At 42.7% G+C, this 15,867-nt stretch overlaps 1 protein-coding gene across 1 annotated transcript in view; it reads right to left on the bottom strand.

The window, feature by feature from the left end:
• LOC126152731 (Down syndrome cell adhesion molecule-like protein Dscam2) overlaps nt 1-15,867 on the bottom strand; it is a gene marked incomplete at its 3' end in the record, with an annotated part of 175,216 nt that overhangs the window by 120,204 nt on the left and 39,145 nt on the right. The window lies entirely within an intron of this gene.

The following is a 15,867-nucleotide window of genomic DNA, read 5'->3' as shown; positions in this document are numbered from 1 at the left end:
TTTCGATTTTATTAATGTTCTACGAGGTGCATTCAAGTTCTAAGGCCTCCGATTTTTTTTTCTAATTAACTACTCACCTGAAATCGATGATACTGGCGTTACCTCTCGACGTAATCGCCCTGCAGGTGTACACATTTTTCACAACGCTGACGCCATGATTCGATGGCAGCGGCGAAGGCTTCTTTAGGAGTCTGTTTTGACCACTGGAAAATCGCTGAGGCAATAGCAGCACGGCTGGTGAATGTGCGGCCACGGAGAGTGCCTTTCATTGTTGGAAAAAGCCAAAAGTCACTAGGAGCCAGGTCAGGTGAGTAGGGTGCATGAGGAATCACTTCAGAGCTGTTATCACGAAGAAACTGTTGCGTAACGTTAGCTCGATGATGTGCGGGTGCGTTGTCTTGGTGAAACAGTACACGCGCAGTCCTTCCCGGACGTTTTTGTTGCAGTGCAGGAGGGAATTTGTTCTTCATAACATTTTTGTAGGATGCACCTGTTAGGTACGCAGCTCGTGGTCGTGCGGTAGCGTTCTCACTTCCCACGCCCAGGTTCCCGGGTTCGATTCCCGGCGGGGTCAGGGATTTTCTCTGCCTCGTGATGACTGGGTGTTGTGTGCTGTCCTTAGGTTAGTTAGGTTTAAGTAGTTCTAAGTTCTAGGGGACTGATGACCATAGATGTTGGGTCCCATAGTGCTCAGAGCCATTTGATGCACCTGTTACCGTAATGCCCTTTGGAACGCAATGGGTAAGGATTACGCCCTCGCTGTCCCAGAACATGGACACCATCATTTTTTCAGCACTGGCGGTTACCCGAAATTTTTTTGGTGGCGGTGAATCTGTGTGCTTCCATTGAGCTGACTGGCGCTTTGTTCCTGGATTGAAAAATGGCATCCACGTCTCATCCATTGTCACAACCGACGAAAAGAAAGTCCCATTCATGATGTCGTTGGGCGTCAACATTGCTTGGCAACATGCCACACGGGCAGCCATGTGGTCGTCCGCCAGCATTCGTGGCACCCACCTGGATGACACTTTCCGCATTTTCAGGTCGTCATGCAGGATTGTGTGCACAGAACCCACAGAAATGCCAACTCTGGAGGCGATCTGTTCAACAGTCATTCGGCGATCCCCCAAAACAATTCTCTCCACTTTCTCGATCATGTCGTCAGACCGGCTTCTGCGTGCCTGAGGTTGTTTCGGTTTGTTGTCACACGATGTTCTGCCTTCATTAAACGGTCGCACCCACGAACGCGTTTTCGTCACATCCATAACTCCATCACCACCTGTCTCCTTCAACTGTCGATGAATTTCAATTGGTTTCACACCACGCAAATTCAGAAAACGAATGATTGCACGCTGTTCAAGTAAGGAAAACGTCACCATTTTCAGTATTTAAACAGTTCTCATTCTCGCCGCTGGCGGTAAAATTCCATCTGCCGTACGGTGCTGCCATGTCTGGGACGTATTGACAATGAACCCGGCCTCATTTTAAAACAATGCGCATGTTTCTATCTCTTTCCAGTCCGGAGAAAAGAAATCGGAGGCCTTAGAACTTGAATGCACCTCGTATGTCGTTGCACTGTAGTAACAGACCGAATCACGTTATTGTAATGAGACTATTTGTACTGAGAGCTCACAAAATACTTTTCACTTGATTCCTAAACATGTTGTTTTCCTTCCGTGGGTGGCCTGAGCGAGGCGAGCATAGGAGGACGCGGCACACTGCATTTCCGGTTGGGTGCTGCACTTCCCTGAATTCTGAGGGATTCGTACAGTAGGCTTAAGCGCCTGGCGGAACGACTGACGTCGGTCGAGTTTCGCCTGTTGTATGCAGGGCGGAACGACGTACGAGACGTGATTCTTCAGTTTCTCCCGGCGTATTTGCCGCCCGCCCCCAGGAGCTCAGTTCGTCAGCGCACCTGATGATGGCGACATGTCTGATGGCCGAAATGTTGTGCTCGTTGGACACTATGAACCGGCAGTATACCCGTGGACTGTTCGAGCGACCAGCGAGTCGTCTGAGTGTCGCTGCAATTTATGTGTTTACCGTTCCGGCGCGTCCGGAACGAAGATTCCTGGCACCGACTGACTGCATTTTCCTCATGATTTTGAGAATACTTGTGGACTGTGCCCTGCTGGGTGCGACCGTCTGGCACCAGATGGCCGCCGGCCGAGGTGGCTGAGCGGTTCTAGACGCTTCAGTCTGGAATCCCGCAGCTGCTACGGTCGCAGGTTCGAATCCTACCTCAGGCATGGATGTGTGTGATGTCGTTAGGTTAGTTAGGTTTAAGTAGTTCTAAGTTCTAGGAGACTGATGACCTCAGATGTTAAGTCCCATTGTGCTCAGAGCCATTTGAACCGTTTAAACCAGATGGCCAGTGGTCTAGGCAGGTTGTTTTCGTAGCCAGTCAAACGGCAAGTTCAGTGTCCTCAGCTGAATAGCAGAGGCATGATTGGTCAACTTAAACTGAGGCTAGTTGACGTCATAAAGCCGTGCTCTAAATTGGAGGGAACGGTCGCTATTGGCGCGAATGATGTTCTGAGACACTGTGCGGGAATTGTGGAATCAGAACTGAATGCTGATTCACGGTTTTCGAGGAGAGTGGGGGGTTGAGCAATGCTGGCTTCGTTCTTGCATCGCCTCACAGATGAGATTCGGGATCTGATCTCCCTTGGAGTAGGACGGTCTTGCGACTTGGTCGTTAGTTTTCGGAATAACTTAGAATTCTCGGACAGCCTTTGCAGCCAGGGGTTGACACAGAGTTGCTGCACGGCAGAAGTCGGCGCCTACATCATCAGGACGCTGCCTACCGACGACGTGCTGCAGATTTCAGTACTGGTACAGTATTTTGCGGCTCCGGAATTGTAGGACCGTATCAATTTTATACTGAAACCCTCAGCGGCGCGATCGCTTTGCTACAAGTCCACCTTGCCTTTTTCTCCATGTGATCCCGTTTGAGCTCGCTCTACTAATTGCAATACTGCTATATAGTCGGAAGATTAATATTAGATTCATTAGGACCTCCATTCATTATCGTCAATCTGTTGCCTCACAGAGAGTAGGAGCCCCTTGTTCTCGAGCCAACTCTTATTCTCATAATATTTCAGTATACCCTATCCTTTAACCAACTGTGTGTGTCGACAATAATGCGCATTTATGCTCTGATGTGTAATAAATCTCATTGTAATATTTATTCTGCCTATCATTTTGTAGATATGTGCAGAATCCCATTTCCTGTTGTTTATTATGATAAAGTTGTCTTTTTTCTGAGTAGATTACGTTTTTCAATTAAATTATTGTAAGTGTGCACTCCTTATTTCACCAACTAGAGGGTCCACCATCATTTTCTTCCGTTACCATTGCGCGCATAAACAATTAGGTGGTATGTATGGAGGGGTCGAGTGCCTGTCCAGTTCTCATGCAAAATTCGTCTGAATTAAAGAGGTACAAACTCTTCTCCACCCCGGCACCTCGCATACTTAATTCAAGCCTCACGAAATAGTGATCAGCTATTTCGATTCATGGGACAGATTTGTATAAGGGCACCGGGCAAAAAATTAATCACCATTAGAGAAATCTTTACAAGCATTATTTAATACCGAATACTGCCGCCCGTGCACTTGATAGTCGTCCGGATTCGGTTTGAAAGCGAGTCCACAAGCCTGTGCAGGTACGTTGCTTAAGCCACTTGGTGACGATCTGATCGGGCACTTCCACGAAACTGCGGCTATGCCGATGTCAGCGTTTTACCCGCTCTTCTAACAGGACCATAGATTTTTTGTAGTGTAAAAGTCGGGTGATTTGGGAAGCCAGTTGAGATGGAATAGGTGGGGTACTGGTCATAAAATCAGATACATTTTCTTCCAGCCCCATGGCCTTTGTTGTTGTTGTTTTTTTGTGCCTGCGTAATCAGTGGTCTCTTGCAAGGTGACTGATTCAAATGTTCATTACATGCAGTTTCCGTGGAATTGTTTTTTCACCAACAGTTTGGGATGGATCTTCATTCATTGCCTGCAGCAAGTCCCGTCAGGTTCGGAAGCAATTTTAATTCACAAGCCGTGAAAGCCGTCCCCCGTCCGCTCAGGCATGATCTCTGTCCAATCACAATTTTGACTTTGTGGCCATGTGTGTAAAACCACTGCTTGTACAACGCTGAGGAGCCATCCGTGAAATATCAACTGATCCAGCCCCTTGCCACACTGTATGGCAAGGGCACTGTCAAACACGATTGCCCCTTTTACCTAGTCTTTCACGTTCTTACACGCACCCATGTCCACTTAAAACATACATGTCTCACTGATTGCTACTGCCTTACGCTCACTCAGAGACAATTCTCACGCGGCTGAGCACGTGACTCGATCGCCGCGCCTTCTATAAAGGTTTAATTAGTCATTCGTGTATGAGCACTGGGGAAACTAATTTTTGGTCTGGTGAGCTTATGTGCATAAAGGGTACATACAGCCTCAGTCATATGGAGACAGTGTTAAGTATTTCGTAACTCTGGACACCATTCCCTTTATTGCAAAAGTGTAATTCGAAAAACAAGAATCTGAGAATTATGAGTCCGCCTTGATACAAAACACTTTTTGTTATTTGTTTACTTATTTATTCTTCAAACTAGCTTCAGCGAAAAATATCGCAATCATCAGTGGATTCGCTAAATCTTATTTATTTTGTTAAAGCATGTTCTTATGAAATGTCGCTGTTTGGGGCGTATTTTATGTGCTTCTTCTGTTGCTGCTTTACTCAGCATAGATCATGCCATCTGCATGCAACTAATTTTATACACAGAAAAGCAAAACTTTCGCATTTTATGCTCCAAAACATTTCGATCATAATGAATGTGCGAAAGTTTTGCTTTTCTGTGTATAAAATTAGCTGCATGCCGTCCAACGAACTTGTAGATGACACGATGTATGCCGAGGGAAACGGCAACAGAAAAAATTGCAGAAAATATGCCGCAAACAGTGACAATAATTCTTAAAAACATGCTATAACGTACAATAAATAAGATTTAAAGAACAATCTAAACAAGAACCCTAAAAAGTTTTGGTCGTATGTAAAATCGGTAAGCGGATCTAAATCCCCTATTCAGTCACTCGTTGACCACGATGGCACCGAAACAGAGGACGACCGAAGAAAGGCAGAAATACTGAATTCAGTGTTCCGAAACTGTTTCACTGCGGAAAATCGTAACACGGTCCCTGACTTCAGCCGTCGCACGGACGCCAAAATGGAAAATATTGAAATAAACGATATCGGAATTGAAAAACGACTGCTATCACTTAGTAGCGGAAAAGCATCCGGACCAGACGAGATACCCTTAAGATTCTACAGTGATTATGCTAAAGAACTTGCCCCCCTTTCTATCAGCAATTTATCGTAGATCGCTGGAAGAACGTAAAGTACCTAGCGACTGGAAGAAAGCGCAGGTCGTTCCCATTTTCAAGAAGGGTCATAAATCAGATGCGAATAATTATAGGCCTATTTCGCTTACGTCAATCTGTTGTAGAATAATGGAACATGTTTTGTGTTCTCGTATTATGACGTTCTTAGATAATACAAATCTCCTTCATCATAACCAACATGGATTCCGCAAACAGAGATCATGTGAAACTCAGCTCGCCCTATTTGCCCAAGAAATTCACAGTGCCGTAGACACTGGCGAGCAGATTGATGCCGTATTCCTGGACTTCAGGAAGGCATTTGATACGGTTCCGCACTTACGTTTAGTGAAAAAAATACGAGCTTACGGAATATCGGACCAGGTTTGTGATTGGATTCAGGATTTCCTAGAAGAAAGAACACAACATGTCATTCTTAACGGTTCAAAATCTGCAGATGTAGAGGTAATTTCGGGAGTACCGCAAGGAAGCGTGATAGGACCTTTATTGTTTACAATATACATAAATGACTTAGTTGACAACATCGGTAGCTCCGTGAGGCTATCTGCAGATGACACGGTTGTCTACAAGAAAGTAGCAACATCAGAAGACTCGTACGTACTCCAGGAAGACCTGCAGAGGATTAATGCATGGTGCGACAGCTGGCAGCTTTCCCTAAACGTAGATAAATGTAATATAATGCGCATACATAGGGGCAGAAATCCATTCCAGTACGATTATGCCATAGGTGGTAAATCATTGGAAGCGGTAACGACCGTAAAATACTTAGGAGTTACTATCCGGAGCGATCTGAAGTGGAATGATCACATAAAACAAATAGTGAGAAAAGCAGGCGCCAGGTTGAGATTCATAGGAAGAATTCTAAGAAAATGTGACTCATCGACGAAAGAAGTAGCTTACAAAACGCTTGTTCGTCCGATTCTTGAGTATTGCTCATCAGTATGGGACCCTTACCAGGTTGGATTAATAGAAGAGATAGACATGATCCAGCGAAAAGCAGCGCGATTCGTCATGGGGACATTTAGTCAGCGCGAGAGCGTTACGGAGATGCTGAACAAGCTCCAGTGGCGGACACTTCAAGAAAGGCGTTACGCAATACGGAGAGGTTTACTATCGAAATTACGAGAGAGCACATTCCGGGAAGAGATGGGCAACATATTACTACCGCCCACATATATCTCGCGTAATGATCACAACGAAAAGATCCGAGAAATTAGAGAAAATACGGAGACTTACAAGCAGTCGTTCTTCCCACGCACAATTCGTGAATGGAACAGGGAAGGGGGGATCAGATAGTGGTACAATAAGTACCCTCCGCCACACACCGTAAGGTGGCTCGCGGAGTATAGATGTAGATGTAGATGTAGATGATGATGATATCTGTCGCAGAAACTATTTTGGAGAATAAATAAGTAAACAAAGAACAAAAAGTGTTTTGCATCAAGGTGGACTCACAATTCCCCACATTGTTGTTTTTTCTATTCAAACACAGGTCAAATGCAAAAGTTCTAAGATGAAGTTACTGTGTAATTCGAAGTCGCAGTGGTATACGTCTGATATTTTGTCACAGTTTTATCCAGTTCACGAAAGTACTACACTTGACACAAATATCGTTAAGAAATACACATTTTCACTAAAAGACTAGTTTGATTCAAACAATCACACTTCACCCTGTGATACAGCGTGCACTCTCCACGAGAGGGTGAGACCTGATTTTGTGTACGATGACTGATGAATTTTGTCAGTGCTTCTGACATTATATTACTGTCAGCAGTGACGCAGAATGGCTTTAATTTTATTTGATGCCACAATAACAACGATGTGATTTGAAGATTTTCGTGAGTAAATTTGTGATACCTGAAGATGATCAGGTAGTACTAACAGGTACTTAACAAAGGATCATTTCATCAGGAGCTCTTTGTGTTTATGATATCTGACTTCCACTGTAGATAAAAGTCAACGGAGCTTGGAGAAGAGCATATCATGAGGATAGAACATCAATAAACCAAGCCCTGTTAACAAAACTGAGACTAGAGCTGTGTTAAAGATGAATTCCAACGAGATGGCGTATTGAATGCCCTACAGAATTGTGGCCAACAAAATTAAATCATCAACTGCGTTTTCAGAATTGAAAATGAAGATGGCACAATACCTACTGACTGGAAATCTTCAGACTAATTACTTATTAAGGCATTCCTCCGGGACGACAACGATGTTGAAGATACAATACAGCATCGCCAGGTACAGACAGAGGAGGAAGCTCCCTACAGAAGCGACATAGTAGAAATCCCGTAAACCGCAGGCGTGATTGACGCATTTAAAGAAATAAATAAAAATAAACGGAAAGCTTCAGGTCCGGATGCAATAAACGCCGAGGTATTACAAGCGACGAGCAACAGCATTATTTCCGTACCTTACAGCATTGCTAAATGAATGCTTGTTGCAATGAAGTACACATAGTTTATGGATTACAGTAGAAGTGCTTGGAAAAAGAGCAGGCTGTGAGCCCAAGGAAACAAACTCTTACAGCCCGATATATGTATTACATAGATTAGGGGAAAGAGATGAGAAGTTGCTATGCTGTAGGCTTAAAAATTACACAAACTTAGCTGACGTGAAGCGTCACACAGTCAGTTCCGATATAGAAAAGGCAAGTCCACTAGAGATGCCATGAGGCAGCCACTAAGGCTAATCAACACAGCAGAGGGAGTGGACGTATCTGGTGTGGTGAAAGACATGAATCTACATATCTACTCTGCAATTCACAAATAAGAGCCTGGCAAAGAGTTCACTGAACAACATTCCCTCTATGTCTCTACCGTTTCTGTTTCTAGAAGAGCACGTGGGAAAAATAAACACTGAAATCTCTCCATGGGAACTCTAGTTTTTCTTATTTTATGCGAATGGTCATTTCTCTCTGTGTAAGTGCATGTCGACATAATTTTTTTACATTTGGAGTAGAACGTTGGAGATTGAAGTTTATTTATAGTGACATCGAGAAACGCCTTTGTTTTTATGACTGCCTCCCGAACTCACATACAACATTCGCTACATTCTCTACACTGTTTCGCGATAATGCAAAATTATTCCAACTTTTTCGATGCTCCCGTCAATCCTATCTGGTAAACATCCCATACTGCACAGCAATAATCTAGCAGAGGACGGACAAGCGTAGTGTACGGAGTCTCTTTAGTAGACGTGCTACATCTCTTAAAGCCTCAGCTTTTGACATTGTATGGCGGTCTTCTTTGTTCTATTACTGAAGATAATAGGATTTCAAACAAAGTTCTACCTGAGTCTCCGAGACTGTTACAGAGGCAGGAAAGCCAACCTCATCTGACCGAGCAACGGAGAAATGTGCCACCAAAAATTGTCCACAAGGCTCTGTATTTGGATCAAAGTTCTAAGATATTGGCTCTCTCTTACTGAACATAAGTGAATAGTTCCAAACAGAAGGCTGCATTATATACGGCAAGATCTGATGATAGTAGTGAGAAGGGAGCACTGGGGCAAAACTAAAAGAAAACTGTCGACGTTTTAAGGCATTGTTTCACTCATGGTGTTTGGAAAATAACTTTCAAACAGGTGCCAATAAAACAATATATATTTTGTCCAAAGAAATATTATCACAGACTAAAAGGCCAACTGTAAGAATAAACAATATTTCGATCAAGAAATGTGCCGTAGAAAGATATTTGGGGTTGAATGTCGATGAGTAGCCAATGTTTCACAAAAATTTGTCTTCTAAAGAGCTCTACATCGGACGAACTAAATTGCAGCGACTGGCCAATATAGTTTCCATCCGACTCTGACCATCATTAGAGTGTATCGCAAAGGTAACTTCTGCTATAGTAGGTTACGCTGCGAGTGTGTGGGCGCAAAAAGCAAGATTAATTAAATTTAAATTAGCTCTACTCAGAGTCTACAGGAACAGATTACTGAAGCTTAGCGGTGCATACACGACCATTTCTACGGAATCCCTTCTCTCAGTACTCGGAATATACAGAGTGATTCATGAGGAAAGGTACATGCCTTAAGATGCGATAGTATTAGTGATTCTGAACAAAACACTTCATGTGGACGTATGCCCTATGGCGAATGGTTTCCGAGATGGAACACGTTTAATATCACTTTTGTACGTTTTTCTTTAATAACTCGAAAACCGCGCACTCCAACGTAAACATGTCTCATTACACAATTAAGCTAAATTAAATTTGCTACAAAATAGGTCGTATTTATTTTTTGTCTAGGACTAACAGTTTGTGCGCAGAGATCGCGAGAAAATTGAAAATCTCGCGCGACGCACGTGCGCTACAGCTTAGGTGCTTTTTGTAGGCTAGTTTGAGGTAGTTTCCCGACTTGATAGACCACAAGCGTCCTGTATCAAAATGTTCGTCTCATCTTCCTCTATATTACTGTGGTAAGTTGTAAACAACGACAATGAATAATACAGAAAATAAATAGAAATGTACATTAAAAGCGTTCTATCTTGGAAACCATTCGGAATAGGGCATATTAACACACTAACTTTTCTCTTCAGAATCACTAACAATATCACCCATCAAAACACTTACCTCTCCTCCTGATTCACCCTTTATTCTAGATATTGTTAACAGAAAGTAGGGACTGCAATATAGGTTAATAATAGGTAACGCAGGTAAAGTAATAGAAATACTGGAGTAACGAGGAAACGCCTGCAGAAAATCCATTCATGTACAAATCGAGATTAGCAGGAGGTATAGGACGCAGGAACTACAGGAGTTCTTTCCCAGTCCATGGTAAACACTTCAAATGAAGTGCATTTTGCCATCGAAGGATACGATCCATTTCGTTACATTACATAGACATTATCTGGCGTACTGCGTATCTGAACAGAATGGGCGCGTCCAATTAACGGTGACTGTGACTACGAGAAAACTGGAACGGCGGACTATATTGATCAGTACTGATTTTATTTTAAATAGCTGAAACGGGGGAGGTAACAGTACAAAGCACAGTACGGCTCGAAGCAAAGTGACACAAGATAAATCAAAGAGCCGCGAAGGTACCCGAGAGAGAGCTGGAGATTTATCATCCAGGACAGGAGAGGAATAGCAGCGATTACCCAGAAAAAGGAAACATGTGTAAGTGAAGATCTCAATACAGACACGTCTTGTTGGAAAGTTCCAGGAGTTACTGCTGAGGACCCCGAGACAGTCGTCCGAAGCATGTTATTGTACAGCTTGCAAAGGTAGCCAAAAGCCCGGCCAATTGCTGTTGTTGCAGCGTGTGTCCTTAATGCAGACCGAGCAAGGTGGCGCAGTGGTTAGCACACGGACTCGCATTCGGGAGGACGACGGTTCAATCCCGCGTCCGGCCATCCCGATTTAGGTTTTCCGTGATTTCCCTAAATCGCTCCAGGCAAATGCCGGGATGGTTCCTTTGAAAGGGCACGGCCGACTTCCTACCCCGCCCTTCCCTAATCCGATGAGACCGATGACCTCGCAGTTTGGTCTCTTCCCCCAAACAACCCAACCCCAACCCTTAATGCACTCATGGAGGCATCTTCAGAGCGTTAGGACCGAGCGCCTCAAAGGGGCACATGGGTCGATGGAGTCTCTTAAAGAACTGCAGAAGTTATCGGATTCGAACGACTCAGCCTGGTCATAATCTTGCGAACTCCAGAAACACTATGCAAGTACCGAAGGTCGCAAACCTGGCGGTGTCTTTTTGCGAAACAAGTGCGGTTAAAGAAGGATCGACATCTTAACTAGTAATCAGTGAGTAGTTAGTGTGGTGTCACCGCCAGACACCACACTTGCTAGGTGGTAGCTTTTAAATCGGCCGCGGTCCGCTAGTATACGACGGACCCGCGTGTCGCCACTGTCAGTGATGGCAGACCGAGCGCCGCCATACGGCAGGTCTAGAGACACTGACCAGCACTCGCCCCAGTTGTACAGCCGACGTTGCTAGCCATGGTTCACTGAGAATTACGCTCTCATTTGCCGAGACGATAGTTAGCATAGCCTTCAGCTACATTTGCTACGACCTAGCAAGGCGCCATTACCAGTATAGATTTTGAGATTCTATTAATGTATCATCAAGACCGATGTTCTACAAATGTGGATTAAAGTTAAGTATTCCAGAAGCTACGTACTTTTCTTTATAGCATTCATTACGTATCCTGTTTCAGACCTCACGCCAGCCTGCGTGAGTTTAAGCGCGTGCCTTTCGGCTTCCTCTCAGTGTGTCTAGGCTGTCTTGTCTAGACACAACAGTTAGTATGTTAATAAGTCTCGTTAAAAAGTAGTGTCATCCTAGTTGTTAATAAATTAGTAGGGTCGGTATCGCTTTTAAATAATTTTGAAACGAAATTACAGAGTAGTACTAAGTATTCACAACAAAAAATTACTATCAGCTTTCAGTTCTACGTAGCAGACCTACACATAAACCAGCTGTAAACAAATAAATAAATAAAAAATTAGATAAAATGTGTATTAAACTTACAGAAAAGTGCTCACTTCTCTGCACAACCACTTTGTTTCGATATCTCAGTGTGTGGTGCGAATTAACTGCGGTGCTGGACTCATGTGAAGTAACCTCTATAGAAGAGTAATTCTCCCACAACCGAAACACAAAGACGTATGTATCAAGAGGTCTCCTTCGAAAGAACACTCGTTATGCACAAGGAAGAAAAGGATAAACGCTTGTAAAACCTAATAAAAACATATTTATAAAATGTAATTTGTCTTCCCTACCTAATCATTAAAAGAGCTCTAACTCTTTCCTCTTCGTTATTTTAAGCAGCACTTTTTGGCACCCCAGTGGAACTTAGATCAGTATTTCAAATTCTGTTTTCCTTTTTCTTTAGGACATACAGGCTTCTCAACAGATCAAATACAAAGTTGGACCAATACTCAGAATATGAGATTTTGGTGTACACATGGTGATACTGCTTTGCCTTACTGGGAAATATCTTATCGGTGGTGCTCTGCTGCTATCTTCTTCCAACCTGTTATGAAGAGGGCGTATTTATCTTACATAGAACCCTGCCCGTATTCAGTTTCATCAGGAAAGACCTCTGCCAGTGTAATCGCATGGGAACAACGGACCACATCGTCTGTAACTTCGACGTCTATGTTTGGATCAGCGAACCAATAGAGACTAACCAAGCACTATACGATATTCTAAGCACTCCGTCCCAGTGCCATTATCCAAGTTATCAAAGACAGTTACAACACTTCTGGACTGGTTTGCCTCGGGGGAGAATATGAAGTCCTTATAACACCTTTCCCAGCAGGATGGGTGCATGCATTCATGCCAGTGGGGATACAACGTCATACTGTGAAGTTGGCTTACATTGCCAGTTTCTTTCTAAATTTCAGTCCGTTTTGTAATCAATGAAGTAACACCACGTAGCCTCTCAACCCGTAAAGTTTCATTTAAGTTTGTCTTCACCTACTAGGTGCTTTACGTTTTTTGCAGGCCGTGTATGATGTGCTAAACTGAAACAGGTTTTTAACAATTAGTGCAGATAAAACTTTCAGAATGGGACTGACACGTCGACAGAGACTTCATGCTGATGACATCTGTGGTTTCCACGTAGTATCGCTTCATCGTTAAGCTCCACCTCGATCATGGATGTCAAAAGTGCTGTTACAAGATATGCCCTCTGTTCGTTTAAGGATCATATCTACGTACGTTTGTTCCAAGTTTAGTGCACTACACATGTTCTGTAAACGGATCGAAAGATAATTTGTCGACGTATAGACAGATTGACCAAATTCAAAAATGAAAATAAATTTTTGTGAAACTGAAAAGTAGGGTGTCAACAATAGAACTCAGAGGAATTCTACTATCAATCGCAGAAAAGAGAGTGGATGAGTGAATAGACAACTGAGGGTCCCTATAAAGGAAAGAGACACAAGAAGAAAAGGATATCGATTTTGATGGGACAGGGGATTTAATATTAGAATTCGACAAAACTTTTGAAGTATAGCAAAAAACAAAGGCAGACGGGATAAATAATGTCCGTTCTGAATTAGAAATGATTATTCAGGTTAATGTGTAAGGTCTATGAGACTGAAGTAGTACTACTGAACTTTCTGAAAATCCTCATACTCACAGTTTCGACGACATCAAAGGCAGATAAATACGAGAACTACTGGACAGTTCGCTGTTCATGCAGCCAAGTTGCTGATAACAGTAAGGTACGGAAGAATGAAAAATGAAATTGAGAATTATTTAGATTATCATACACCCTAGGAAATTTAACACAATGTAGAAGCAGTTCAAACGTTGTGCTCGGTAATGAAGGCATCATAAACACGTTTCACAAGATTTGACGACCTACTAATAGCGTTCAACAACGTCAAATGGTGCAAGATATTCCTCGGAAGAATAGATATAAGTATTGAGAACGACAGGTAATGTATAGTTTATACAAGAACGATGAAGGAATAATAAGAATGGAAGACCAAAAGACAGGTTGTCGAACAAAACATGGTGTAAGGAAGGAAGTTAATTGATGAAAGGAGAAAATATAAAAATGCAGTAAATGAAGCAGGCAAAAAGGAATACAAACGTCTCAAAAATGAGATCGACAGGAAGCGCAAAATGGCTAAGCAGGGATGGCTAGAGGACAAATGTAAGGATGTAGAGGCTTATCTCACAAGAAGTAAGATAGATACTGCCTACAGGAAAATTAAAGAGACCTTTGCAGAAAAGAGAACCACTTGTATGAATATCAAGAGCTCAGAAGGAAACCCAGTTTTAAGCAAAGAAGGGAAAGCAGAAAGGTGGAAGAAGCATATAGAGGGTCTATACAAGGGCGATGTACTTGAGGACAATATTATGGAAATGGAAGAGGATGTAGATGAAGATGAAATGGGAGATACAATACTGCGTGAGGAGTTTGACTAGAGCACTGGAAGACCTGAGTCGAAACAAGGCCCCGGGAGTAGACAACATTCCATTAGAACTACTGACGGCCTTGGGAGAACCAGTCCCGACAAAACTCTACCATCTGGTGAGCAAGATGTATGAGACAGGCGAAATACCCTCAGACTTCAAGAAGAATATAATAATTCCAATCCCAAAGAAAGCAGGTGTTGACAGATGTGAAAAGTACCGAACTATTAGTTTAATAAGTCACAGCTGCATAATACTAACACGAATACCTTACAGACGAATGGAAAAACTGGTAGAAGCCGATCTTGGGGAAGATCAGTTTGGATTCCGTAGAAATGTTGGAACATGTGAGGCAATACTGACCTTACGACTTATCTTAGAAGAAAGATTAAGGAAAGGCAAACCTACATTTCTAGCATTTGTAGACTTAGAGAAAGATTTTGACAATGTTGAGTGGAATAGTCTCTTTCAAATTCTAAAGGCGGCAGGGATAAAATACAGGGAGCGAAAGGATATTTACAATTTGTACAGAAATCAGATGGCAGTTATAAGAGTCGAGGAGCATGAAAGGGAAGCAGTGGTTGGGAAGGGAGTGAGACAGGGTTGTAGCCTCTCCCCGATGTTATTCAATCTGTATGTTGAGCAAGCAGTGAAGGAAACAAAAGAAAAATTCGGAGTAGATATTAAAATCCATGGAGAAGAAATAAAAACTTTGAGGTTCGCCGATGACATTGTAATTCTATCAGAGACAGCAAAGGACCTGGAAGAGCAGTTGAACGGAATGGACAGTGTCTTGAAAGGAGGATATAAGATGAACATCAACAAAAGCAAAACGAGGATAATGATATGTGGTCGAATTAAGTCGGGTGATGCTGAGGGAATTAGATTAGCAAATGAGACACTTAAAGTAGTAAAGGAGTTTTGCTATTTGGGTAGCAAAATAGCTGATGATGGTCGAAGTAGAGAAGATATAAAATGTAGACTGGCAATGGCAAGTAAAGCGTTTCTGAAGAAGAGAAATTTGTTAACATCGGGTATAGATTTAAGTGTCAGGAAGTCGTTTCTGAAAGTATTTGTGTGGAGTGTAACCATGTATGGAAGTGGAACATGGACGATAAATAGTTTGGACAAGAAGAGAATAGAAGCTTTCGAAATGTGGTGCTACAGAAGAATGCTGAAGATTAGATGGGTAGATCACATAACTAATGATGAAGTATTGAATAGAATTGGGGAGAAGAAGAGTATCATGACTGACTTACAGACTTGTAATGTGCACAGAGTAAGGACTCAGAATAAAGAGATAGAAGACGAAAATATTGAGAAATAGCAAAAATGTCCTTAGCGAAAAAATTATAAAAATTAGAGGCAAGTCAGTAGTGGAAGAAATTCAATGAAATTAAAAATACGCAAGAGGAACGAAGACGCAGCTAAGCACACTCCAAGGACTATTTCTTCCTAAAAGATATGTGCTAGTATGAACCGCAGGTTGTAAGTAGGCTGTTTAGGTTTTCATGTTGGAAACGCCATGTAGCGCTCCGTATGAAAATCACTGACTGGTCTGTGGCTAGTTTGCATT

The sequence above is a fragment of the Schistocerca cancellata genome, chromosome 2, assembly GCF_023864275.1.
Source record: "Schistocerca cancellata isolate TAMUIC-IGC-003103 chromosome 2, iqSchCanc2.1, whole genome shotgun sequence".
Lineage (NCBI taxonomy): Eukaryota > Metazoa > Arthropoda > Insecta > Orthoptera > Acrididae > Schistocerca > Schistocerca cancellata.
This window is presented reverse-complemented; position numbering and strand designations above follow the sequence as displayed.